Raw genomic sequence first — 27,587 nt, 5'->3', positions numbered from 1 at the left:
ATATCAAGCCCATATTTGGAGGAAATAAGAGTGAATTGGGATTCCTATGTTCAGACTGTCGTCATGGCCTGCTTGCTCACCTCTTTGAGACTGCTGTGCTTTGGCAGATCAATGGCCTGAGGGGCCAAAAAAAAAAAAAAAAAACCCCAACACAAAAAGAGGAACGTCTGACTAGTTGACTCATATTTTGCCACAACATCATCTTGCAAAAAAAAAGCCCCCCCCCCCCCCCCCCCCGTCTCCTCAGGTGCTATGACAAATTACGTCTAATTCACACTCCTTTCTGCGCCTGTTAGTCAAGCATCCTCCCTTCTGGAGACATCACGTCTACATGCGTGTTTGTTGATACTGTAGGATACACACAGATACATCTGCACATTCCTCTCCCACACAAACTAGACTGCACCTGTTCAGTGCTGGAGTGGAAACTCTGAAGCTACTGTCCAACAACCAAGTGATGATTTCACATGCAAACGGACTTCCTGTCCACTGATTTAGATTTATCTGTAATATGGTTGTAGTTCTCTAACTCAGCAACTGTTTTCTCTGTTTAAATTCCCACATGGCTGTTAAATTATCCTCCTCATCATTCATCTGATTACAAACAATTTTTAAGCCTACAGGCCGGTGACAGGCATGCACCAGCAGCACTTTTAATGCTATATCTCTGCAATGCTTTGAGAAACCTCCTCAAAACTTTCCATAAACATCCACTGGGACTAAAGGATGAAGTGAAAAGATTGTGGTTGTCAAAGGCCAAGGTCACTTTCACCTCACATACGTCCGATATCGCTCTGAAGTCTTAAGGTAATTCCTCCAAATTTGCCACACATCTCCAGTGAGACTCAGGGATGAAGTTGGAACGTTTTGGTGGTAAAATGTCACAGCCACTTTAACCCTTCATAAACACAATAGCTCAGGAATGCCTTGAGCGAATATAGTAATAAACATCCACTGGGACTGATGGATGAACTGAGAATATGTTGGTAGTTAAAAGTCACTGACCCTTCAAATAAGCTTGGCATATCCAGAAAGCATTGAAAGCAAATTTACAAAAAATGTCCACTTGGACTCGAGGATGAACTGAAAAGGTTTTGGCGGTCAAAGGTCAAAGTCATTGTCACCTCGCATGAACAAAGGATCAAAGGATCACTTTGAGGATATTTCCTAAATTGGGCACACATTTAGGAGGCATACAGCCATGACACAGCATTTCAAGTTTTTTTGATACCTGAGCATTTACTGGGATTGTTTATATGGTCATTGCCTGGGACTCCCCAGGCTCGGTGGCGCAGCGCATGCTGCAACGCCTCACACCGGGTGTGAAACCTAATTCGCCCGTCTGGGACAAATAAAGATTGTGAACTGAACTGAAAATGATTTATTAACTGGAAAGTACAAGTATTATGATATTTGACTGACAGTTGCTATAAAAACAGCTAAAGGGAACAGTCAGTTGTAGGCGATTCATATCTTTTGTTTTGGCTAGTACCAACTGGGAGTCAGACAAACACTATTATATTGTATCCAGTCACTTGCACTTACCTGGATCTTAATACGAAACTAAATCCCTAAATTTAAATGTTCTCCTCCTAAAAAAACGTCTCTGACTCATTTGTGTTGGAGAACTTAACAAAACCACCCTTTTACCGTTCCGCATTTGGCATTCCCTGCACTGCTCTTTTCAAGACTGTACAGTTTCTGATCTACAGTGGAATTTGTACCAAAGATGGTAGCAGACATGTCCACCTTTACTTACTCACACTAGGAAAGCACCATGAGCAAGGCTTTGTTCTATAATGTAAACCAAGACAGTCTGGCGGTGAGCTGGCATGTACAACACCAGGACCTGGATTTGAACCATCAAATCCATCGTAAAGAACAGGGTAGATTACCACTGTGCTTTTCTTACCTCTGGTCTTCTCCCTGAATCTATCACTATATCATCACACATTATTACCACAAACACTCCCTGTGGAGATCAAGAAAGAGGTGGGAGTGCAGTTTTGCAACTCGTGTGCTATGACCACATGCCTGGTTGAGTATCTGACATTCAGACCAACACAGTGGTTCCATTCTAGTTCCATGTACGTATTCCAGCCTTTTCACCCCAGAAGAATAAGAAGATCCTACTTAAAAGTAGTGACATTACATATAATCATGTATAGGTGACTGATGCCATCAAGTGAATAATCCTCTATACCAAGGTAGAGGGAGCAGAGGATGTAGTGATAGATAAGTGGCTACAGCGAAGACTCATATTCAAACGAAGCCAATTGCATTGTTTCCATTCCAAAGGGGTGGAGAGGGAATGTAAAGTTAGTCCATTTCAGTAAGAATTATCTATTTTTAATTCCACAAACTCAGTTTCCATAATCACATTCTGCCACAAGGGTTAAAACATGAAATGGCATGTTTTGACACTACTGCTCTTTCTCTTGCAAGAGTCACGTATAAGAAATGTCATGTCGAGAATGAGTGCGGCAATCACACAGCGAGTATATGTGGCTTGTGACATTCGCCTCGTGTCTCTGATTGTTTATAGGGTCCGACAGGTGGCCCATCCTCAATATTGTAATTTCCCACAAGTGTCAGAAACATGCCTAGACTGTGTGTAATAGGTGCATAACGAGAACACTGACATGTCTCAGGAACATGAGCCAACTCATACTGCTGTCTGCTCGAATTACATTTATAGAATTATTTGCTATTCAATGATGTTAAATTCTGTTTTGGAAAGGAAACTGGAAAGAAAAGATGATGGAATTTACACAAGGCTGACTTCCCCATACGCAGATACGGTTACGAGTCACTTCTAATTTATTTCACTACGTACTACTTTTACAATAATGGAGTTATTTTTGGACAAGTTTCACACTTTCAAGTTGGCTAACTCTCAAATAACTTCCACTTTCCACTCACACAGCAAACGGAGCAGACAGAAGACTTAGAGGAGTGACAAAGCTGTTTGTCCTAACAGGCCCTTGTCCCCCTTCGACTGTTCTGGTGATTTTGTCACTTTTGTTTCATAGTTAAGACTAACACAAACAATGAGCAGGATGTTTTTTTTTAAGCGATGTGATCAGAAATTGCTCAATACGAGGGGCTAAGGGGATTTAAAGTGGATAGAAACGCGATGCTGGATGTTTCTCAATCGCATTCGTCCTTCCTTGGTAGGAGGGCTCCTTCTATGAAGTGATTTGTTATTGCTGCTTGTGTTCTAATCCCCTGGCATTTGCTGTTTTTTTTATGTATGGTACGTTAGTACAATACTGGATACTTGAAAATAACTGTGAAAATGGTAATAACTGTGAGGAATCTCAAGTCTACAGAGGCGCCGCTGGTTTATTGCCCACTAAAAACTTGAAGTTAAAGTTGAACTCATATGGCAGCAAACAAATATATTCAGCAGAGTAGAATGTTGCTTCCAACATATTATCTATAAAAAATATTAGTTAAAGCACAATGTTACTGAGTAAATTTACAAGTTACATCACTTTTGTTGGAGAAAATCAATTTTGTTGCTTTTGCTAAATGAAAAACTCCACTGGACTGTCTTGTTTCCGTCCTTTACTTGACATTTAAATTAATGTTGCAAATGTACAACTCAGGTGTTGCCGCCAGCACAGCAACAGGAAATACTTCAGAGATATTTTTTCCGGTAGCGAAGTAGCTCTGGCTCTCATCACCATAATTCATTTTAGCTGGTAACAGTTCTTACTTCAGTAGTACTGCAAAAAAAACTTTCATGCATTACATTTTAAATTTACAGCTAAAAACATGACATGACTGTAAGTGTGTTAGTTTTGTAATAGATTATTCCAATGATTAAGTATACATTTCATTTCTGACTCCAACATTTAGTTTAAAAAAACTCAAGATGCTGGGGTGACATCGGTGTTAATGGTAAATGATCAAACAGCTCACCAAAATAAGACTTTTCCATCCTTGATGATGTACGGTGACCAGCCAGTCATCCCCAGATTCAGGCTGCTCGCTGCACCGTCAGCGTGGCTTGATGGTGCCCTTGATGTCTTCGAAGTACTGACACATCAGGGAAGCGCTGACAGGTTCGTCACCTCTGTGCTGAAGAGAAAACAGGAGGAAAATATCCCTGATTCCTTTTCTAATCTGTGAAAACATAAAGCTGACAGCGTGGGAGGCCTTATTTCATTGCTATGTATCCTAATCTCTCCACACAGTGTCTCCTGTATGATTATCCAAGACAGTTTAGGAAGGAAGGAAGAGTGTTTAATGACTAGAGACTCCGACAACATGCAGAGAGAGAAGCAGGTCAGGTATAAACACGTGAGTAAGAGAAACAGACACCCAGAGAGAGAGCTTCATCCACCTTCGTCAGCTTTGATCTCTTTAATGGGGTGCTGGTGGGATGTGTCGCCAGGGGCAACGGGACAAGAGGAGGCTGATAAGGCAGGCCAGCTCCGGGCTTTGGGGCCACTCAGACAAAACACACTCCAGATTGGCCTCCTTATTGTGCAGTGGATACATGTGTGTGTGCCTGTGTGTGTGTATACGTGTGTGTGTGTGTGAGTGATTGCAGAAACTGAAGAAAGCACCGGTGTGAATCAGAGTATTTTTGCACTCAAGAAAAAGAAAAATGTGCCAGCCAAGAACAGAATAATTCCAGGTGTTACTTTGGCATATTAGCATAATGCACTTACAAGCGCAGCTGTTACCTTCTTATTCTGGCGCATCATTCGGAAAATATTGGACTAAAAGGATATTTAAGAGCATGAAAATCCCTCCATAAATCTTAACTGGTTCCTGCAGTATTATTTAAGGGATCCAGTGAACAAGGGCTAACCAGTGGTCGGTCACTGGGGAAGCAGCAGATTACAAAGGGTTTTACTCTCTTAATTTTACACTTGAACTCTCTTAACTCTCTTCCAGACCCTCCCTCTCTCCTTTTCTCTGTCTCCATCCTTGCCTTTTCTCTCTCCTCCAGCTTTGAACCCCTCCATCTATTTCCTGACCTCTCTCACTCATCAGACTGTCTTTGTTCTGCAGTCACTCCCTCTATCTCTCTCAGGAGTCTGGATTTTCTTTGATACTCTGCAGGATTAGCTCAACTGTCTGACTTCAGGTTTTGGGTGTGTGTGACAGGGGTTTTCCATTAAATCACATCACTGCCTCTTACAGGAACACACACGTTATACTACTTACTGTTGGGTTTTGCATCCGCTACGTGCCATTTCCTACGTGCCATTCACTACACACTGTTCACGACGTGCTGTTCACTACATACCATTTTACTACGTGACTCATGCTCATCACCAAATTATCTTTTACTTTTTAATTAACCTTTTACTTTCTGTCTCAAGAAATAATCAGTATGTGGTTCTGTCTCAGAAGATTCACTCTGACATATGAATGAGTCAGATCTGCTACAAACCACCTGGCAAAACTGTTTTTTGTACTCTAGTCTTGGTTAAAAAGTCAATTCCCTAAGGCTCTTTTGGTTAACAAGCTATAACAAGAGGATTAACAATAATTATCTGGATCAATAAACCTCAGATCAGACTGTAGGAGAGCGGCCTTCTGCCTCGACGACCGTCCGCCTCGATTGGAGAAAAAGAAAGCGAGAGAGAAAGAGAGGGAGAGATGCAGGTGGCAGAGAAACGTTTATATATTTCAAGATGAACCTTCGTTTTGCAAGCTGACGGACTTCTGTATGTGTGAACGATTTATGAATATGAAGAGATGGTATACATCCTCTGGTCTACTGCTAGTTCACCCCTGAATCATTCTAATGGTGGTGATAACACAATGACAAAAGCCAAGGAAAACAATATGTCAGATGAAAAAAATGGCGCGCTGACATTTTCCAACTTTATCTACTGAGGAAGTTATATGGTTACACAATTCACCCTCTAGGGGCCGTATCTGTTTCACGGCAATCTATCAAACTGACCAGCATCACACTGACCATCGCCCTCCTCCTCCCACCTCCTCGATGGTTTTATCTAGATTCCACTCGTAGTCACTAAAATGTTATTCCGTGCTCGGCAAAATATTATTTGTTTTCTATAAAGATTCCACAGAAGACAGAATAAAAACAGTGCAGGACGTTACAGAGAAGGGTTAATGGGCCGCATGTTAAAGCTCATGGGAAACGTATTGCCAGCACACCAGGAGGCTTTCCTCACATTGATGGAGAGGGGGATGAGAAGAGGGTGGGTGGGGGGTAGTGCAAGGTTCACTGGTTCCCAAACTCCTGCCGAGCTTCAGTAGCCTTCACCGCCACCCTGAATCCCCTCTCACCCCTCCCATCTCCCCTCTTTCTTCCCCTTCACTGCCCTCTCAAGCTCTTTGCCATTCTTTTGTCACTAAACGCTCTCACCTACTGGCCACAGCCTTAAACACCTCCTCCAGGCCTCTCCACATCGCATCCTCCCCGAGCCTTCTTCTCGTCCCCCTAGAAACACCCCTTCCTCACCCTCCCTTCATGCCCTTTCCATTAAAACATAACATCATCATACACCACACTGACCCTCAAATGTGCACGATGGAGGGGGGTTGGCCTCGCTCCCTTACAACTCTGGATTTTACTGCAGTAAATTACATTAGATCTGAGACCATGCCCCCTGACTGAGGGTCAATATTGACTTTTACTGAACTAGCAAAGTGGGAGAGACGGACAGGGCCGGCAAGAGATGTCAACGCTGGATAAAAGGCCTTTCTGGTTGACTTTTTGTTTGGTTGCCCGTCATCTTAACATTATTGCTGCTGGCATTTGCACAAACTCAACAAACCAGAGACTTACCGCCTTTTAGAATAAGGCTTTTGTTGCCATCTGTTTATGTGCAGAAATAATAACTTCCATAGTTCTGAAGACTTTGCTGAAGACTTCCCCGGTCAGATGACCCATTAAACATGGTGCATAAACACAAGAGCTTCAAATACATTCCTACAAAATAGTGGAATATTTGAGCACGAAGCTCCTCCGATCGTGACGTGTCTGTTGTGTCTTTGTTCACCGCAACAAAGATTTGTTTTGTAGAGGACCTCATGAGACGTGAGCAAATGTTGAAGTATATAACTACAAATGGCAGAATTCAGCCTGATTGATAGGTACTGTGAGTGAAATATCGCAAAGTAACAAATGGACTAGACTTCTTAATGACTCAGTATTTTACTTTAAACTGCAGGGGAAGGGGAGCCTGAGAAAGAAAACTAATCAAATGGAAAAATCTGTCTCCTGAGGCCCACTGCACCTTGTGCATGCACAAATCACACACACACACACACACACACACACACACACACACACACACACACACACACACACACACACACACAAACACACTTAGGCCATTTGCTCTCAATGTTGTCAGGCCTGTAATCTGTCTACATCACAAACGTGTTCTGGCATGCAGTCTTTCTCCAGGTGACAAAAAGTGCAGTCTTGTGAATAACTATTCCTCACATCCCTGCCGGGCCCCAGCGGGCCTGTTTAGAGGTGCAGGCAAGCACAACCACCCCCACCCCCAACACACACACACGCACACACACACACACACACGCACACACACACACACACACACACACACACGCACACACACACACACGCACACACACACACACACACACGCACACACACACACACGCACACACACACACACACACACGCACTTGTGTACCTATTTTTTTTTGGTCTGTGTGATTTGTTCACTTCCTCCTCCTCTCACCTCATGTTATTTTTATTCCCCCGTCATGGTCGGAGTGACACTTCTGTGTAAATAAATCTTGAAAACTTTGGCAGAATAAACCATCGAGCCCCTCCGAGGTTTGAGTTACCTGTCAGGACTTTGGAAAGATATGTGCAGAACATACTTAGTCTCTTTCTGCTATATATTTCTCTAATTTGTAACATGAATAAATTATATTTTGAAATAATTTTCACTGATAAACTTTGTGCCTTCTTGTGGATCTTTATCTCAAAACTATTTCAAAGAGATTTTTTTGGACTAAGCTTTATGAGAGTTTTGCCTCTCAGGCTGTTTACAGATGCGGTTTCCCTCACTCCTCCCAAACACGACTGTAGCGTAAAATAGGATTAAACTAAACTATTTAATAAGTGGAAGTTAAGCCGACGACACAGAAACCACGTTGGAGTGACATTCTACACATGAGCAGTTTAATTTACACTCTGTTCCAGCTGGGGGTAGTAGTGTACCACAATGTTGTTTATGAAATGCTCTAAAAAAATCAAGAAGAAGCATCAGCATTTAGAAAGAGGACAGGTCAACCAAAGGAAGAGCTTGCTGTTTTAGCTGAACAAGGAAAACAGAGAGCAATGTGAGAAAATCTCCCGTTTTTAGCCTCCCATGTCCCATAATGTGGCACCGTTCAGTGTCAGTGCTGGACAGAACTGAGCTCACTGTCTTTCCGGCGTGTCCCTCCGTCCAACCACAGATCAGTGTTCTGCTCAATTCAAATCAACTCATATCCACAAAGTCTGCCAGAAATCTGGGTGTCATGAGTGATGACAAGCGGATCTTTAAGGTACATGTGGCCTTGATCGCTAGGTCTTGTCGATATGCCCTCTATAACACCAGGAGGATCAGACCCTACCTGATACAAACAAGCCACACAGCTTCTGGTGCAGGCCCTTGTGACTTCACGCATCGACTACTGCAACTCTCTCTCCTAGCAGGCCTCCCTGTGTGTACATTTGAACCTCTACAGATGATCCAGAGTGCAGCAGCACGTCTGGTCTTTAACTTGCCCAAAACTGAACATCACCCCGCTGTTAACGTCTCCTCACCGGCTTCCAGTGGCAGGGAGAATCAAATTCACAGCACTTCCTCTGGCTTACAAAACAGTGACAAGAACAGCTCCTGCCTACCTGGAATCCCTCATCCAGGTATATGCTCCATCTCGTCTGCTACGCTCTGCCTGTGACAGACGGTTGGTGCTCCTAGCCCAGCATGGCTCTAAATCTCTAGACTCTTCTTCTCTGTTGTTCCATGGTGGAATGAACTACCCAACTCCATACTACCCGCAGAGTCCCTTTCTACTTTTAAGAGACATTTGAAGACTCAACTGTTCAGGGAACACCTAGGCACTTAAATCTGACCCGTCTCCTCTTTGTCCTCAGGGGTAGAACGAGTCAGTAGGTTTAAGATCCGGCTCTTAGTGAATACTTAGCACTGACAATGTGAATAAATATTGAATGTGTTGAATGTTGAAAGATATTGTTGATGTTGAATTATTGGTTGTGGTTAAATTATATTAAAAAAAAAACTGGCACTTCGTCTGCCTTCTCTCCAAGTGCTCCAGCTTTCTCCCACAATCCAAAGACATCGAGAGGGGATGAGGCTGATTGATACTCTAAATTGACTGTAGGTGTGACTGTGAGTGTGAATGGTTGTCTGTCTCTATGTGTTGGCCCTGTGATGGACTGGTGACCCGTCCAGGGTGAACCCCGCCTCTCGCCCGAAGGCTGCTGGGATAGGCTCCAGCCCCCCACCCCCCACCCTTAATAGGATAAGTGGTAGAAAATGGATGGATGGATGGATGGATGGTTGGATGGATGGTTGGATGGATGGACTTCATCTGCCACTAGATGGCAGCACCAGCGGCCAATCCAACTTGAAGCACTTTGTCGTATTTACTAAGGTTTTTCCCTCCAGTCTAAATTCTTGCTTGTGTTGTACGTTGCTTTGGACAAAAGCATCTGCTGAATGAAACTGTAGCACTTCAACAATGCAGGTTACACATAGGTTGTTGCGAAGATTGACCATTGTCTTCATCTTCTCGTGAGACGCCGACAGCCGGGTTTGTCACCAACTGGACAGCGATGTGGGATCAAGAGTTGAGGTGGTGGAGTAGATTGGGGAGTTCTCTTCATGAACATGGACACAACTTTGAAGGGCGTTCACAGACCCTCCCCGACATATTTGGATGATGATGATGATGATGATGAGAAAAATGTCGACCCAGACGTACACAGCAACCATTAATTCTGAGAAAGAGGAGCAACTTCTAGACACTGCTCTCTGATCAGTGAAAATTTAAACATTTGTAGCACATATTTGTTACATTCGCTATGATTCACTGAAGAATCCAGAATACTTAACAAACTACTGTTTCTTCATTTTTGGATAAATTCAATCTTTAATTACAAGATAACCGACGCACAAGCAATGGCATGCAAATTCAGAAAACTTCCATTTATCTTGCTACAGGCAAGCAAAGGAAACGATCAGGTCCATTTTTGGGTTGCCGTGTTGCTGTTGTGGTACAAGGGCTCTGTGTGGTGGTTGTGGTGTGCTTTTTTTTTTTTTTTTTTGAAACAGGAAAATGTTGCCGTCCTGGGATTTCACACACACTTGTATAATTACACTCAAGGGGTCAAGAGGAGAGTGAGTTACCGCTGATGTTTATCATGATGTTAAGAAATGATGTGGTCTTGTAAGTGTGTGCGTGTGCTGGAGGTGGGAGAGTTACCGTCCTCGTGTGCTAAAGTACCTCACTGGAGGAAAACAGGCATCCATCAAGCCGCCCCGGCAGCCTGTTGATTTGGTTGTGTTCAGGTATGAACCTAACCGCTGGTGGCTTCCTGGCATATTTGAGGTGGAAGGTGGCCGTTTTATCATCCCACGGTGTTTACCTGGCCAAACGATGTTTCTTTTTTCGCCTCCAAACAGGAAGATCTAATCATAATAAGCAGACAGAGTTTGAACTAGTGTTGGTGGATATGATGGAGCCAGAGGAGGTTTTGGTAAAGTGTTCTTGCTAAGAGAGGGGTAAAGTCATAGATGATGAAGATTTCCAAACCGAACCACATGTTCTGTCTTAGTTTGGTAACGCTGTTGTGGATGGCGCTCCCATTTTGTTTGGTGGTCAGTGTTTTGGTCGATGGTGTTCTCTGCTCACTACAACAGAGGGTCATCGGCAGGTCAGAGTACTGCAGGGTCACACGGTGGTTCTCTCTCCTGCTGTGTCCTCAGCCATGTGTTGAATGTGGGTCATCTTCAAAGAAGCTGAAGGTTTAGCCTTCGACCACGGCGGCGTGAACTCCAAGCTTCAACTGGAAAAGTGGCATTGGAAAGAGAGGCTCAAGAGGGTCGGTGGTTTTTAAAGTGCTAAACTCCAATTATTTTCTCTTTAAACAGCAACAACAAAAAGAAAAGAAAGAAAGTAAGTAATCCCCACGAGTTGAACAAGATATTCATTTAAAATCTAAGAGGTGATAAAAGGAGGTGGGTCCTGTATTTCTAGTCTAATACAAATATCTGGAGGTTATTTGGAGTCTGCAGTATATGGAAAAAAACAAACAAGGAATTTGATTAAATTGAGTGATTAAAAAATATTAAATCGTGTTCATACATATTAGCTCGCTAATGGACAGCAGGGGTTAACGTGAGCTGCTCAGAGCTTGCAGGGTAGCACACAGCTGACATTAGCCTATTAAAGTTACAACTAACCACCTGCAGGTTTTAAGCCTGCTTTTAAAAGAACAAATGTGAGGACATAAAACCACAATGCTGCCAGCTTCAGCTCTTGGAGTCTGTAAAAGGTCAGTGCCTGAGGACCCCAGGGACCTGCCTGGCTCATCGCTGACAAGCTTGTTTGAAAAAGTAATGTAGTGCCAGGCCAGTGACAGCTTTGTAAACCATCATGGATATTAGTGGATAAGTAATAGTGTAATGGACTGTTTCAAAAAAAGGAATTCAATAAAGAATTCACTGAGATTGGATGGTTTGAGTGCTCAGTGTTTCACACCTCTGCAAGAAAGTACACTATCTAGGAGAAGACGTGGAATGTTTCTTGCTAACCTGATACCAAGCAGAGATCACCATGGCCAGAGGGAGTTAGTCTTAAACCTCTTATTATGTTTTTATTGGTGTACATTGTGTTTTATTCTTGGGCAGTAAAAGTTTTCTGTTCAGGACTTACGTGTTCCTTGCTGATCTACTTGAGTGTGTTCTTGGCTAACACTTTCAATGACAGTCATTTCTTGTTGTTTTAAACATCTGAGTTTAATTTGAAGACATAAAAGATGTTAATTTCCACATTATGCATTAATTTTGAACTTTGCAATGTGATAAAGATGGACTGCTAGTGACAATTTATTTTCTTAAAGTGAGAAATTGTAATTTATAGTATATACTTTTACATTTGGGGAAAGTTTAACTTACATAGGTGTATCAGTAAGTGGTGTATGAACATTAAGCTCAACTTGTTCACTTGTTTACCTCATCATAGCAAAGCACCACTTGAGGGTTTCTCAACATTTCCCTTTGGGAGAGCATGCTTCTACACTCCCTTGGATCCACAACTTAATGCTTCATTTCATTTCAAATGTGTCGCAATAAATTTTTGTGTTAGGACAGTTAATCATATGAATGTTTTCATCGCGGCCAACCATTATCCTGTACACGTCATTGGCCTGATATTCAACCAAAACACATTTCATTCAGGCCTGTAGTTATTTTATTACACTATATTTTCCCACCAGCCAAATGTAAGAATATATTTAACAGGGTTGTAAATCAGATATTCAGCGCTTCTTAGTATATCGTGACTGTATGGGAAGTTTTTAGACCTATGCTCCGAGAGGAAAAACATATTTTTTTACTTCAACAATGGAAGACGTCCTACTTTCGTGGAAATGTATTTTGTTTTCAAACATTATTACTGACTGACCATTGGATTTGCTCCAAAAGCTGCTTGGACATGAGCCATCGTCAGTTTCAGTGACCAATTCCTCTGAACTATGACTGGACTTTGCACCATACGGACAACAGCAAGGGTTTGGAGATGTTGCAACTTCTCACCAGGAGATGTTGATACACTTACTGGAACTATTGTTTGTATTTTTCAATTACCTTTGACATTGTCACAGTGGAAATGCCAAAACCACTGAAATGGCCAGAGTTCAATCCTTAAACACATACTGATGCATAAAAGATGTGAGTGTAATCTCAGAAATTAAACAGCAATCTCGGATTAAAAAAAAAAATTAAGTTGTAGTATTTTTGTCTTTCATGTATTCACAACTGGGTGTCTTGAGCTGCAGATGATGTGGTTTTGTTTCACCGTTACATCACTTCTTGGTGACTCCAGAGTGCAGGAGGAGACAACCACGTATATTTAGCTCAGAGCTAACAAAGTCCCGCTACTAACAACAGCTAAACTGTCTAAAAATCCGGCCTCTAAATAATCCATGTCTTGAGTATCTGGACATATACTCAAGAATAATACAATGCATACATTGTGAACTCAAAATGCCTATTTGTGAGTACTTGGAGTGCAAAAAAAGGCTTTTAGCAGGAAGTATTTCTTTAATAAAGTAAGTAAATACGGACAAACATGCTCAGTGTGTGGATGCATTTGACGCCCATGAGTCTTTGCTCGTGTCTCCTAGAGGACTCTCCAGTTTGGAAATGCTTCCTTTTCATCAAATGTGTGTTTGTCACACGTTCAGGTTCATTCGAATGCTTCAGAATCATAAGATAGCTTTAGCTTTTCACATTGTCCACAATAGCCAGACTAGGACACACTCTAATGAGTTCTGCTTTTATGTGACATGAATTTTAGCGCAAACCTGTTAGCATCCACTCCCCCAACTGTCTAACCAGGTGCTTCACCCAGCTGATCATACGGCCTCCAGAGGTTTATAGAGTGCACAGTTATATCGTAAACGCTGCAAAAAGACCACACAGAGCCGGAGAGAGTGTCTTGGTCCTCATTAAAACTCAGCCTGAGCAAACCAGAGACGGCCAATATACACATCAGATAAGACAGTTAGCGACTCGCTCAGCTTTACAGCCAACAAATGACAAGGGGGGAGACAGAGTACACAAGTTCGTATATGGTTTAATGTCTGGCAGGACAACTGTGATTTAAAAAGGGGATAGAGTGAGAGAACTGGTGTACGAAATGAATGGAAGATCTAAAGAGAATGAAAGACTTAAAAATCCAGTCAAAAAATGCATTCAGGAAACCAGTTTTCTGAAAGAGTGCAAACTTCACTTATAAGCATACGGCAGTTTTACCTCATACGTCAAAGTTTCATGTCAACATCAGAAATCAACCTCCCCATAACCTCAACTTGACCTCTCACCTTGTTCTCATAAATAACCCTCTCTCAAGTGCAGAGGTCAGCTTTGTCTGGTCCACTTTCACTCTTTCCTCTCTCTTTGATTTACATCTACACTATTAAAACTTCTGGGGAAAAAAACAGCCTCTTAATTTCTTTGAGTAAATTTAAGTGGTGAGGACTCATTTGGCATGTTCAGTGTCAGGTTTTGCAGACACCGTAGCGTGCAAGCCCACCTATGGTGACACTGCACCTCGTAAAGAAATGAACCAGGACTTTTGGGAAGGGTTTCACTCCTGGAGTGGGTGTTTGGTTTCACTACCAGGCTGTGGATTCAGTCACAGCTGACAAATGCTAACAAAGACAAGGACGTTTAACCACCTGAAAGAGGATACACTCTGCTTTCAATCACACATACTCCGGGCAAACTGTATGCGTATGATATCACATCAATGTCAATTCATTCTCTCTTGAATGTGTTTGAAGGTTTGTTCTTTTTATTTGTCGAGGGCATTTTAAGGGTTGAGTTTCATGTTGAACATTCATTTATTTTTCCATGATGTTGGAACTTTGCCAACCAAACAAAGTAAGTTACGCTGACTTACATTCATTTCCTGGAGGATGATGCCTCGCTCTTAGAGACTGAGGACAACTCCTCGGGTTTCGTTGGAAAAAAATAAATGGAATTAATTATTCTAAAAGGAATTTTAAGAAAAACCTGAGTGTCAGAACCAATCTGACGTCTTTAGGGCGGATATACAAGTTGAAGTGGTGACATGCAGAAGTCGTGTACCTGTTAACACTGTCATGCTGGCAACACGAGCGCGGTACTTCTACCCTCCTTCAAAAGATGGTTGCTGCTTGTGCAGAAACCTATTCATCATTTGTTTCATTCAGTTTGTGACCAGCTGTACCAACTGCTGTTCTTGCAACTCTCTGACATTTAGGAATCCCCAGCCTTTGATAGGCAGAGATCTGTAATTGCTGATATCGTGACACCATAGAATTTGTCAGCTGCAACACTGGCTCCGTTTGTTCTGCCACAGCTCAAACAGAGCTGGCTCTATGGCGTTTCTGTTACTTCACATGCCTGAGGGACAGTTTTTCTCACGTGACCAACGTGATCAGTGGAGCTGCTCCAATTAATTACTGGTGATCATCACTACATGCAAGTTATGCAATGCGGATGAACCCGGAGCGTTTCAGCCATTGCCATTAAAATACACTGATGAGCCAGCGTGTCAAAAGGCCTTCTATCCATACGTCTATTTTTTCCTCCATGGCCACTCCGAGACTCCACACTTCTGCATCAAAAGGTTGTAAAAGCCAAAACAGAACAATATTTCTGTCTATGTGTCCGGTTCTCAGGGTATATACCTGAAGAATAGCTGTGAGTCCTGATCATATTTCTTTAGTTTCCTCTCTCAGCAGGTATCTCTTCCACCAAAGCAGCCTTGAGCAATCCCTCCAAACTCTGGCGATACTAAACGTCCTGGGTGATGACCTTTGAAGGCCACAGGCCAACACATACTGACTTCTATAAGAAACATGTTTTCAAAAAATCTGTTTCTGAAATGTTTTTCATTATCACCATTTTCCAGCACTTTGTCAATAGACTTTCAACGTAAACGTTTCCATCAGTTTTCAGATTTTCAACAAGCTGACCTTAACCTGCAGTGTCCTGACCGTAGGAAAGATGTCAGTATATATAAGAACAACAATGTGCCAGAAAGAGAGAACAATAGTGACTCATGCCAGTAAAGAAGACTAAAACTCCTGAGGAGATCCAAGAGGTACAAAAATAAAAGTAATCACCCACTGCAGAGACTTGGGTTTTGGGTAATGCAGGCTTTTCCAGTGGTTGTGTGCGAGTGGGAGCCATGTGAGGGATCATGCAGCTCTAGTGACTCCTAACTGGGATATCAGACACATAATTTGGTTGCTACAGGTCATAACATTTCATGGACTAACTTACAGACAGCACTTTGTCAACAAATAAAAGATGCCACTGTAACGACAGCAAAAAAAAAAAAAAAAAAAAGCTTGTGCAACTAAAAGAACCATTTTTACTCCAAGTGTTTCCACCATGACATACGTCACATGCAGTCTTCATCGAGTGACCACAAATACCAGCTGTCTGGAGAAAAATTCAACCAATTAGGGTTACAATCTCACATGATTTGAAATTTTTGGTATTTTTCCAAATGAGTACCTTTGTGCATAAATTTTGCAACTCATATCATAAACAAAATGAAGAGAAAAGAAAGAATCCAACAAACACTGTTTGATTTGTTTATACACAGGAAGCTTTTGGAATGATAGAAAAACCTAAAAAGATCTTTAAACATCCAAAATATGTCCATAAAATATGATTAACGATTTAGGTGTTGCAAATGTGATGTAATTGTTTGGTATTTGTCCATGGATTGGAACATGCATTCACATTTTAACTTGCTCTTCATAAACATTTGTACATCTTTTTTTGTAAATTATGTAATACACAATTATTATTCGCAAGCGGGGTCCACATTCGTCAATTGTACCAAAAATTAGCAGTTAGTGATTGTGAATGGTTGACTTCAGTTTTAGGTTGATGTTACATCCTTTAACTTTTAATTATATTTTGTTTTTATATTCTTAAAGTTGAGTCTTTCCCTGCCAGGATTTGGGTATTATAATCTGTTCTTTCCACAAAAAAAAAATTAGCCAGTAAATTATCTCTATTACTCACTCCACTCTGGGGAAATGATTAGATTTCAGTAAATGAAATCAACTTTTAATTGGATTACAGAAGTCAACAATGGTCAAGTGTCTTTTGGGAAATGATCTTTTCTGTTGCTAAGAATACTGATTGCGTAGTAAAGGGAAAATATTCCTGCAGACCGGCTTGGTTGTGATTTTGAACAATAACTTTGGTTAATATCAAACTGCTGATGCTTCCAGTTTCCCAGCTTCATGACTTTCTCATCAGTGATCCACCCTGGGTTGGTCCATTACTCCCAAACCCAAAGATCGCAGGGTCAGACTTGTGATCCATAGAGGGACAGAAGACTTCTGGATGAAAGGTTTATGATATATGTCGAAAATTAAATCATCACCATAACCCCTCCACAAACCTCCAGAAGTGAGGTCACCTTTTTTGCGTAAGAAAAATAAGGATGTGGGCTCTTTTCCAGTTAAAATGTATCAGATAAAAATCCTTTTTCCACTTCCTGTCTCTGCCAGTAATTTTTGTTTTTGAGGGGGAATTCCTACTTACGTCTATCAAGACAAATAGTGGCATAGCTGATACATTTGTCAGCAATAAACTATGTTTTTCCTCATCTTATCTGGAACTCCATTTCCTTTTCCCATAAAATGTTTTATGGAACTTTGCCACACATAATGAAGCTGCTCAAAATAACGTTCCTGTTTTGTTATTTCAAAGTGAAATTTTATTCAAGGCAAAGTTGAAAGTTAAGCTAACTGCTTAATAAAGCATGCCCAAGCCTGCTGAGAGGACAGCCCTTTTAAAATGGCCTTAACTCCCTTTGTATGTTTGTGTGCGTACTTGTGCTTTTCCATGTTAGAATCCTCCCATGACCAGAAAGCCACAACACCAGTGAAAGTAACTGCTACCCGCTCTCATCAATCAGGTTGAAAGTTACTTCAAAACACCAACAAACTTGCTGAGGATGACGCATGACTTGCACTTTCACCCTCATGAACCTGCATGAAAGAAGTCATATGTTCTCCCTGATGTCACTGTCTAAACAAATGGACACATGGCAGTACGCGAGGGACTGGCACACTAATTGTGTGATGACATGTTCATTGTTAATTGCAGGCTGCTTTCTGGTAAAACGGCATCCTAACGGCAGGATGTCTCATGCTATGATTAGGGTTTAGGGCTGAACCTCTTGCTGGGAGAGGGAGAGAGGGACAGAGAGAGAAAGAAAGAGAGCGAGATAGAGAGCGAAAGAAAAAGAAAGAAAGAAAGAAAGAAAGAGAGAGAGATAGAGGGGTGGTGTCATGATATCTTAATGCATCTTTCTGAGCACATGAATGGTGGCATATGAGCCTCTGGCTTCTGTCTGAAATACAATAGGCTGAAAAGTGTTCTTGAGAATGTACATACAAATTAGCACCTTTTCTGTCACTCTGTAAATAAAATTATCTTAAGCCCTCAGGACTGGGGTTTGGGAGAGAAGTGAATGGGAAAGTGAAATGCTTTTACCAAGGAATGCGCCGAACAGCTATCACCCCAGTGTGAGTGGCGGCAGGAGGTGTACTCTACCTGCCTCTTTTACCTTGCTGGTTAATTTCCATGCTTTTGATCAAGTGGAATTCCAGCTCACATAGCAAAGCAAGAGACACACCTATTGAAATCACAACGGAAAGCACTATAAACATGTTTCGACAACATACACCGATCTACACCACACATCAATCCCGCAGCTGGTTGAGTCAACAACAGACTTTCAAAGTGCTTTAGGTGTGGCATCATAACACTGAAGTTTACAGAGCCACTTTATGAATTGAGAAATTCATGATGCAAATTTAGACTGCATTGCATTTCATGGGTAGGGCTCTTTTGATGTCTTTGGAGTAAATACTTGTGGAATTAGTTCACCGAGGACATGCCTTGCAATAGGCTACATCTTCACGCACTTTCAGCATCAGACAGGTATCAGTCTTAGGTAACATTACTACCTGAGAGGCATCCAAAAAAATTAGTTTAAAAAAGTGCACATGAGAGAACTGCGCCAGCTTCGTTTGAAGCTCATCCACCAGTCAGAGTGGGAATGAATGCAGGCTTTTTTTGGGTCTAGACTGGACCACCTGAACCAACATTCTGCTGCCGCTCATCTTTCTTTCTCTCTTCATTTGGTGCGGACGGACTGCTAATGTTAGCACGCCAAAAGCTTGCAGGATTTTCCGTGATGTTATATAACTTCAACAATTCTGCAACATCATCATCGTCGTCCTCAAATTTCCAGCTTTTCATTCCTCCTGTCTTTTATTCATTTACTTTCAATCGGAACATTGCTCTCTCTGCCTTGGCGTCAGCGTATTTCTGCTGATCTTCGACAGGACAGAACCACTAGAACGGACAGAGGATGGGGACGTGAAGATAATCGTCCCACCAGGAGGCTGCCTACTTACCAGTCCCAGCCAACATGAGACAGCATGTGATGCAACGTGATTTGGAATTATCGCAACAGGAAAAGTTGATGGAAAATTCGGATAAACAGAATATTTTTACACTCACTTAAGGTGGTATTAGCCTGTTTCAAAAACGAGTAAACGCATAAAAAAGGAGATGGAAACCCCATTTGTTGCTGAGGTATTTCAGTCTGTTCTAAAGCCGTGAGAAGTCATCACTGCCATTCCTAAAGACACAGCTAGTGTGGCTAGAAAATACCAGACTTTCTCCAGAAATAGTGACTACTCTGGCTAATCCACAGCAAACACTGCCAACGGTTTTAATGGGGACTTTTTCTTTGGTGGGAAGCGGATTCAATGCCAAAGAGTTTTAAAGAAGCACGGGTAAATTTGGCTGTTAATTCAGCTGGCATTTATCTCAACATCTCGGCAATTAACCCGAGGTTAAAACCGCAGGTCACAGGTCAGTTTTTCAGAGGAGAGGAGCATTCTGATTGTGTGTTTGTGTTTGTGATGATGCTTGTGTGGTCGCCAGGATGGGAGAGTTGTGACAGGCACACAATGGAACAAACACACAGATAAGACCGATTTGTGTTTGCATGTGTGTGTATGGAAAGCGACTTTAACTAAGACTTCTCAAACACAGCTGGGAGATGTTCAACCAAGTGATGAATGCTCTAAAAACAACTACAACAAACACCATTCAGTTAAATGCTTGGCTTTTAGGACTGGATAAGATTCGACTAACTATTTACACTGGGGAATTGTACTTTACTGGGTACTATTTAGTCTATGTGAGCGTCTTGGATGGAGTTAAAGGTTTTTTTTTAAACAATGAGATAAGTCTTCCTTGACTCAGCAAACACTGACCAAGGTTTTCTTCCTGTGTCCTTCCAACCGTCAAAATTATTTTCATGATCGAGAGCAAACTTTCCGTCACCCTTAAACCTTGATATTTTCATATCCATGTTGGGAAAATGGCTGTGAAATCTTTTACTTGCAGAATTCACGGCGAAGTAGAGCGCACTCATCAAATGTGCGAAGCTGTGACTCGATCTGACGTGACCAGTTGTGTTCTATGGTGAAATATCAAAATTGGCCTCTTTGTTCAGATCTACAAGATCTCCAGGCATTTCCGTGGAATTCTGATATGGATCTGGTCTTCCCACAGGCTTGGTAACATCAAAGTATATATATAAAAACATTTTTAAAAAGCTGTTTCCTGTTGTCACCAGGTGATGATATGACTAATCTGACCAAAAATTTAGTGAGACATTCCTCATCCCATGCAAGACCCCTCAAACAAGTTTGGTGTAAATCAGCCTCAAAGTTTATACATAATCCTGCTACCAGAGAGACAAATGCCACATGACTCTTTGCTGTAGTTTTGGTGTCTTTCAGCCATTTTTGGTTTTCTAGACTGGATATTAATTGCTTTCCTCAGTCTTACAGCTGAGACAAGCTAAAAAGCTGTGATTGCAGGCAAATAAAGTTCACAACCATTTTGTGAATAGTGAAGTATTAGCAAGTATATAGTCAGATATTTCCCCAAGCAGTCAGTTCAGACCATGCAGAGCTAATATGATACACCTGAGAAGTCATCCTTGGAAAAATAGACAGCATGGGGCGTTGTCACACCTTACTTGAATGCTGATTGGTCAGAGGAAACGTGGTTGGGACCGGGCATGGCTTGAAGCCTGGCAAGATGGATTCTTGTGTGATCTGAGGAGAAAAAACAAAACAAAAAAACATGAATTGACAGAGCCAAACACTCAAATATTTCACAAATACCACCCTGTCTAAGAGCAGTAATGTAACATCTGTGTCCGCCCTCAGATTTGCCTTCTCTCCAACAAGGAACAGTGATTTAAACAGATACAGATCAATTTTTTCACATGGGGACCAATCTTGGAGCCTCTTAATAGCCTCTGGGGGAAAAGTTCCACAGCTTCTGGTATCCAGTAGATTTCTGGGCCTAAACTTCCTCTTCTGTTTGCCAGTTATGGTTTAAGGTCAAATTAGGAACTTTCAGACATGAGAACTGAGTTTGACATCTATGACAAAAACATTTTGAATCTAAATTATTTATGGAGTTAAACTACAAAGCTAAATACCCATCAAACAATGGCAGATGGTTTGCGAGACTGCAGCCAGTACATTCTGCTGCTCATTCTTTTACTCTCCGCACAGGCTTTTTACCTGCACGGGACCAAAGCCTGCTCAAACATGATTGATCAATGTTATCTACCGTATTTAAACAACAAATGGAAACTAGAGTGCTTTCTGTGCTGAAACCTTGCCTGCAGATTCGCCACTCGTGTCTTTTTACAGAGATTACGTGAGGACTGAAAAGTGCAGACTGGGTGAAAGAGCTGGTTACTAAGGTGATAAATAAATTTGGGGATGAGAACATGCCTTTAAGGAGGCTGCAAGTACTAGTCCCAACATATTGAAATATGATCAATGTTGACAGGGCTAGCCTTTGGTCGGCTTAAAGTTTGTTATAGTCTCTGCTCGCTCTTGCTCTCCTTTAATTTTTCTTCCTGGCTGACCAAATGAGCTTATGAACCCTTTGAACTGCTTGACTGAGAGTACACAAAAACCAACTCACTTACTGGAACTGACCGAGGCAGATGAACTGACAAGAGGAGAGGAAGAAAAGTGATGGTGGTGGGGTTGGGGGGGGGGGGGTGTGCTGCTCACTACAATAAAGGAGTAATACACAAGAGTAAAAGAAGGGAAAACATTTTTCTTGCTTGTTTAAGTACTTGAACTTTGGCTCTCACTTGGTCTAAAAGCTCCAACTTATCTACTCGTCCTAATAAGAGAGTAGGCTGGAGGAGGAGGTGGGAAGGACATTGGAGGTCGGGTGGAAATGCCCTGCCTGTGTGCAGCACACTCCTTACAGCTGGGCAGGGTCAACAGTCGCAGAATTGATTGGCCAATGATTTATACAACTACTATCACAAGTGAGTGAAGTCATCTGTGCCGCATCAAGTCCAAATGGCCATAAGACATTTTATGTGAGGGATGGAATGATGTTTGGCAAATGGTAGCAAAAACAAAGAGAGGTGCTTTTGTTCCGAGAAAAGGATTCTCTATCTAGCTCTCTTTTGTGTGTGTGTGAGAAAGGAAAGAGACTTTGTCGGGAAATTGTTGCTGGTCATGTAATATCTGCAACACCTCTGAGACATCTAAAAGAAAGTCATTCTCACATGAATTTCTAATTTCCTCATTCCTGGCAGTTGAAACAAAAGATGCTCCACATCTGCACGTAGACAGTGGCTACGTTTACATGCACTCAGTGATTAACTACTTTTCCCCCCTTGTGCAACAAAGTAACAATAGCCTGACTGAAGTGTGGGAATGATTTTACATACAATCCGGTTTACGTGCAGCCATGCGTGTTCCCAATTGCTATGTTCGTCAGACCGACAAAGGGCAGGAATAACGTTTGCTGTTGTTTCCCTAACCTTAGTTTATCAGGTAGTTTTTTTTTTCCACCCCCATTTTTCTCCCCACTTGACCCTTCCTAGATGTCCTGGTTGTTGTGCTACCCGCTCTGCTGCTCTGAAGACAACTACATGCATCTGCATCTGGCTAACCAACAGCTCTACCCAGACAACCGCCTACTGCCTGACTATCGGATTTCACAGTTTTAATTTCTCCTAATGTGCCATCATGGAAGAAAAGGACGTGAAGTCAGATGCATGTCTGTTTTCTTGCATCTTTTTGACACGTTAAATGATTAACAAGACTTCGGTAGCGTTCAGCTAGCGCATTTAAGCAACTGACCATAAACGGGGAACAGGACGTTTGTCATAATGCTGAGCGCTTGGAACTGGCATATTTCCATGGCCCTGATCAAATTCTCAATAGTCATTTTTGGGAATAATACTGGAATATTACTGAGCATGTAAACGTAGCCACATACATCTCCCCTGTAACGCCTGTGAGAGTAGCGACGGTCAGTCATTATTCACTGCAACAACTGGAGCAGTTACGTTCACTATGTTCTACAATATAGAGATGCACCTTTATTTTTAGGGCCTGAGCCTGAAGGTCCTTCAGGCGAAGACCCTGTTATGTTTCTATCTACTTTTCCTTCCTCACGGCGTGATGACGTGGTCCTCCAGGCATTTAACATGGCAGACCCTCAGTTTGTGCTGAGTGGCGGCCAGAACAAATGAAGCCAGCGTGATTGCTTAAAAAAACCCACCACGCGCTGCTGACGTAAAACATGGCGCGTATCACCGGCATGTTTCAGGCTTGAGCCCCAAAGCAACCAAACCGACACACCTGAATGAGGTAACACACCTCATTTTTTAAGATCATGTTTAAATGTGTACACATGCAGTTTGGTCACATGGTGTTTAACATTGAATGTTATCGCGACACATTATCGGGGCAAGCTGTGAAGGTCAACTTATGAATAATTTATGTAAGATAGGTGAAGAGGTCTACTCTGATAACCGGGTCAGAGGCAGCATGTACGTATCAGTCCTTTCCACTAGCCTGCCAGCAGCTTACACTCTCAGGAACACCAAGAGTGAAAGCCTCGCTGCTTAAAAGGGAGTTTATACAGTGGGAAGGAGGAAGAATCTGTGTTTTGGTGCCAAGTGATAAAAGTGCGTGGCAGTCAGCCATTGAGCTTTTAGTTATGAAATGCCTCTGTTACAGTATTTAAACAATGTGACTTTCATCCATGCGTGCTTTCACACTCCCTGCTGTTCCATAGAGGAAAATTATTCATTGATAGATTAAGCGCCATGAGGCAAAGTGATCATGAGTTTGAGAGGGAGAGAGAATGCCTAACAAGAAGCATCTCAGTTTCATAAAGGCGCTTAAGATACGATCCCGTTTCAAGAAATTCAATTTTGTTCATATCATTTATTTTTATGCAGAAAATACATTTAAATAAAGAGTTAATTGTTAGGGTTCCACTGCTGGAGTGAATGGCCTTCCAACAGATAAAGAAGGTATTGCTGTGGTGATAGAGATCTGTCTTGATCTTAGCGTAAGTGTGAATTCATGATCAGAGTAAATTTCGGAAGGCGGAATTGATACAAGTGCATGTGAGGTGATCTAGTGATACGTTCCAGTCTTTCACTTTTTCTTATTACAAGCAAATAAAACCCATCGCAATGGTGTTTTTGCTTCTACTAAATCAAAGAAGAAGATTCAAATATGCAAAATCTGTTTCAACTGTAAGACTCCTTTGACTGACTGAGATGCTACGTGAGGAATGATTCATCTTGTTGCCTCCATAAAGGAGCTAACGTGGTCACTGGCATGAGTTTGTGTGTTTGTAGGACATCTCGGCAACTAACAGGTGGGTTTTGATGAAATTTGGTGTGACATTTGGTTCGACAAGGAATGAACTTTTTGAGGCAAAATTTGTAGATCCTGGGTCCTGAAGACACTTCTACGGCATCAGAGGGATACAACTCATAGCTGTAAAAAGATTTTGGCCTCTGGAAGTCATTTTGCTCGAATTAGAAGACCCATAATTGATATAATGGCCTCTATCTTAGTCCAATTTTCAAGGCATATACTGTATTTATTAATGATGGAATGTTCACGTTCTGTACTTGTCTGTGGACCTACACTCTTCCTGAGCGCTTTCTAGTGTTAAATGTAAGGAGATTTTGTCATATCAGGGAAAAAAGGCTTTTTTCTTTTTTTTTTTTTACAAAGGAGAATGGGTAAGACAAGTAACACTTAGTGATTGTGCACACGGACATCCACAGGTCCCTCCAACTGACCATTATTAAAACGAAATAGGATTGCCATGATGATGCTGTGGGTTCCTGGAACAGTTCCTATTTGGTTGGTTTTCCAGCTGTGGCTACACAGCTTCAAATTCCACTTCCTGCATTCATTTCCTCATAGATGGCGTGTCCAGGAATCAGTGTGAGGTAACGTCCAGCGCAGAATTATAGTTTAACAAATGTGCGTCAATTGATGCAGGGGAGGCTGTTTATTGTACTTTTAGGAAAGGAACATTTCATTAAAGTGTGTGTTTACGTATGTATGTAGTCAGCACAAACTGAGACCCACTGCCATCGTGCCCACCAGAGACAGAAAAACACACACACGCACCGAGTCAGCAGAAACAGGAACTTGGTGACACCGTTAATGAACCCAAGTGTTATTCTTCAATTAAACTACAGATGGGGATTTAGCCAGGGAGTTCCTCTCTGACCTGCTCGAGTTACACGACAGCCCAGACCTTCTGCCTCCTTGTCTCTTGCTCATCTGTCTCTCTGCTACTCCATCACACCTCTCCACGCCGTAAAGTCTTTTATTTTTCCATTTATACTGTAAGGTATGAGTTGCAGCAGGCAGGTCTAACATATCAGACACATAGCTGCAAACTTATGTCACTACATACTCGTCTGCTCTCTCCACTTCCTCTCTGTCTATCAATCTGTCATTGTGCATCACGTAGACGCAACCCTGGGAGTTCCTGCAGTGGCCAGATCGCCCAGCAGAGGGCGTCACCACTAAATAGAGGTGCTTAAATGAAGTGATTTGTAAAGGGTGCCAATATAGGAACAGATTCTACACATTGGATCAGTTATGGGTGAGAAGCATAAATCATCATGAATCCATCTCACTGAAAAATCAATACGGATTCATCACAGTTGATCTTTGTACCCCATGCAGTTCTCCCATGAATTGTGCTTTAAAAAAAAAAACTTTCTAAAACTTTTCATGGATTTTCTTTACAGTAACAAATAAATCTGACTGACAAAGGATGCATTTAACGAATTTAATTTGACCAGTGTTTCATTTATAATGTTAGAGAGGAGTTAAGTTGTTTTAGGCAACCAGCAGAGGAAAAAACTAACTTTTCTCACATTACTACAAAAACTTGGTAAACAGAAACCGCATGCACAACTCTAAGAAATGTGTGTTCCCACTAATACACTTATTGAGCAGTGAAAAATACTGTTTAGATTTTAGAGGGAATCCATAAGAAAAAAAATGTGCTTTTTTTTATACCATTTAAAATAGCCTACATAAAGCAGACAAAGGAATTTGACCTCAAAGTCTACACCATAAACTCAGGCTTCCTTTTGCAAATATTTGATCCAATAACAGCCTGCAATCGTAAAACATGAATAAAAAAAAAGTTACTTTTCATACATGAGGGGCTCAGTTTGGTTTTTGTTTCTATTTTTGGTCAAATCAAGTTTGGGAGGATCTATACTTTCTCTTTATCATCATTAAGATGTATATATATGAAGTCATTTCCTTCATCCATTATCCTTTCGCAGAGCCACACTCCCCCTTGTCTTTCTCTGTTCCCCTGCACCTCTTCAACGAGACGTCTCAGCTGTTGCTAGAAAAAAGGATGAAAAGAAGAAAAAAAAAAAAGGAGCCTGGCCAGTGGTCAACCTCGACCGGTCAGGTGGCTCCTTCTGAGCGCGACATTGTACAGAAAAATCCATTCACCGGCCGTCGGGGAACGGGGAGGAAGTCACGACACCGACCGAAGCACATAGACTCCCACTTTCCAGTGCGTGCTGATGATGCGGTGTCAACCCGCGACGGATTGCAGACGGCACCGTTGCACGCACGCGCACGCACAATCTCTCTCTCTCTCACACTCACTCACACACACACTCACACACACACACACACACACACACACACACACACTGCAGTGGGCTACGTGTCCAGACACACACGCTCTCCTACTTCGGGTTCCCTCCTCCATGGAAACGGGTAATAGTTGGAGCTCAAATGTAACCACGGGACTGGAAAATATTAACTTAAATATCACAACTTGGTCAAACATGTGACCCGTGTTGATTGGATGAATTAATTCAAGGTCATATTTACTAAAATGGGATTTGAATCGGATTTAACAAGTCCTGACAGGATCCCCTGTTCTTGATCATAGTTATAGTTGGTTTATTGACTTTTACGCGCAGGGAAGCAATCATGTATATGTGGCATCATGAGAGGAATTAAAAACGGACACAGACCCACTATTTTATGTATATATATATACATATATATATGTATATACATATATAGAGATATATATCTCTATATATATTAAAAAAACACACAAGTGTTGAAACGATATCAAGATGCCCTCGTCGCGTTTCCATCAAACATGAGGGATAAATATAGCCCGACAATTGCCGAGTGTTAGACGCAAGCAGCTCTGCGCTTTCAATAGCTCGCTGCTGCTGCCGTCGCCGCCGCCGCGGCTGCTGGTGTGATCACATGAGTGGAAGGGGTGAAACTTCAGTATCAGACACATACACCCACCACGCCGCTCCACCAATCACGTTCTCGTCCAGCGTATGGACCGCCCAGTCAGGAGTAGATGCGTTCTGTTAACGTAGAGAGC

The 27,587-nt window shown here is 41.9% G+C and overlaps 1 long non-coding RNA gene across 2 annotated transcripts in view; it reads right to left on the bottom strand.

Annotated features, from left to right (window-relative positions):
• Window positions 1-3,235: 3,235 nt before the first annotated feature.
• Window positions 3,236-27,587, bottom strand: part of LOC147243103 (uncharacterized) — a 67,336-nt gene continuing 42,984 nt past the window's right edge. The window contains exons 2-3 of one of the 2 annotated variants that reach the window (XR_015110647.1): window positions 20,855-20,938; window positions 3,236-4,086 (exon numbers count right to left, since the gene is read on the bottom strand). This is a non-coding gene — a long non-coding RNA (uncharacterized LOC147243103). The remainder of the gene's footprint in view (window positions 4,087-20,854; window positions 20,939-27,587) is intronic. The other variant, XR_015110648.1, reaches the window with a different exon arrangement.

Source organism: Aulostomus chinensis, chromosome 20, assembly GCF_037954235.1.
Source record: "Aulostomus chinensis isolate RoL2024-O1b breed Wild chromosome 20, RoL_Achi_v1.0, whole genome shotgun sequence".
NCBI lineage: Eukaryota > Metazoa > Chordata > Actinopteri > Syngnathiformes > Aulostomidae > Aulostomus > Aulostomus chinensis.
The sequence above is the reverse complement of the archived record's forward strand: the minus strand, read 5'-3'. Positions and strand labels throughout refer to the sequence as shown.